Source organism: Fukomys damarensis, unplaced genomic scaffold, assembly GCF_012274545.1.
Source record: "Fukomys damarensis isolate Sample0158 unplaced genomic scaffold, DMR_v1.0_HiC HiC_scaffold_22, whole genome shotgun sequence".
In the NCBI taxonomy this organism is placed as follows: Eukaryota; Metazoa; Chordata; class Mammalia; order Rodentia; family Bathyergidae; genus Fukomys; species Fukomys damarensis.
In genome coordinates, this window is record NW_022900934.1 from 18,375,626 (window position 1) to 18,377,472 (window position 1,847).

Genomic DNA, 1,847 nt, shown 5'->3' on the forward strand with positions numbered 1-1,847 from the left:
CTTGGTGAACAGTCTTCTGGAAGCTTGATCCTTATCCTTAGCACCACAGTGAGGAGAAAATGAACTACAGTAAGATTGACAGGGTAGACCAGATATTAACATACAGTAAAAAACAATTAACAGCAATAGCTATGCAGCTCTTAGTTATAGCAAAGAAATCAGCAATAACAGTAGAGTCAGAGACAAACTAGACATACCACAAGAGCCAATAAAAGCTATAACTGTACATACACACTTATCAATAAAAAAGATCTACAATAATACAGACACAAAGACAAACCAAATATTGACATATAGTAAACATCTAGTAAATGCAACAATTATACCACTATTAACAATGGAAAAGAGTTCAGCAGCAACAGTATTTAGTCAAATATCTAAAAAAAAATAAAGCTATTGTAATAATAAAAATGGAAGGTGGAAAAGGGAAAAATAAGTAAAGTTTGAAAAAGAAAAACAGGATAAGGAAGAGGACAGAAAAGTGAAATACAGACTCCATTGGGCGTGATAGCACATGCCTGTAATTGAGTGTCTCAGCACTTGGGAGGCTGAGGCAGGAGGATCGCTGTTCAAAGTCATCCTGGGCTACATAGCAAAACCCTACTTCAAAAATAATCAAGAATCCAGTTGAATAAAAAAAAAGTTGGTAAAAGTAACAGAAAAATACAAGAAAGAAAATGAAAAGAAAAACCTAAAAAAACACAAAAGAGACATGAGTCCAAAAAATTCTTCCATGTGTTTGGTTGAGTGGTTTCTTTCCAGGGCCAGAAGTATTGGAATCCACCAGATACTGGGGAAGGATAATGAATCACGAATCATGATTAGGGCCTATTTTGTTTCCATACCCATTTTGTGTGTGTGTGTGTGTATGTGTGTGTGTGTGTGTGTGTGCGCACCCTCAGTTTTGCTCTGACTTCCTATTGGGTGGGATCAATCAATGGTATGGTTTTGCCCTAGGGTAATAATATTCATTCTAGTGGCAAGTGGTGTCTGTGTCCCTCTCTGTGCACCAAGTCACTGCTGTCTCCACCTAGCTCCACGGCCTGTAGGGTTGTGAGGTACCTCCTTGTTCCAGAGGCCCTTCTGTCGGTACACCCTGGGTGGTGGTAGTATAACAGTCCAAGCTGAGGTGCATCCCTGACTACATTGCAGATGGGGAACTCAGACAGACTGCTGAGCTCTGTGCAGGATGTGGACAGTGAGGGTGTGGACCAGGAAGTCCACTGGACATAATGCGAGCACTTCCAGACTCAGCACCCTCAGAAAACTGCATGTGGCTGGCCTGGCTTCTCACTACAGAGGCAGAAGCTGCTTCAACTTCTCGAGGGGTCTGTGACTAACCCACCTCTTCTCCTCAGTTGCCTCCTGTGGCTGTCTCCCACCCAGTCACTGTGATAGAGAGGCCCCAGAAATGTAGTTGTTCTGTGACTTCTGATTCCCAGAGTTATTCAATCTTGAGTTACTATGGTGAATTTCTTTTTCATCTCTAGTTTGCCATGCAGATGAAGTCACTTTCAGAGTAAAAGCCCACAGTTTTGCAGTTTACAGTAACCATGGGCTTTTCTTGCTGCTAGAGCCCCATTGTTCCTCCCTTGGGCTGCTGACCCTCGGTTTACCTTGTGAGTGCAGAGACAGGTCCTCCTCCCCAGAAGCCAGGGTTCAGATTCCAGGCTTCTTTGTTCTTTTCTCTGCATTTTCTTCAGTTTCTCTGGTTTTTGTGTGGGTTTTTTGTTTGTTTGTTTGTTTTCCTGTTGGCTCTTTCTTGATTCCCAAATCTCTTCTTCCTTTTTTTTTTTTTTTTTTTTTTTTTTTTTTTTATTTTTTTTTTTTTTTTGTTGGTTTTCCAC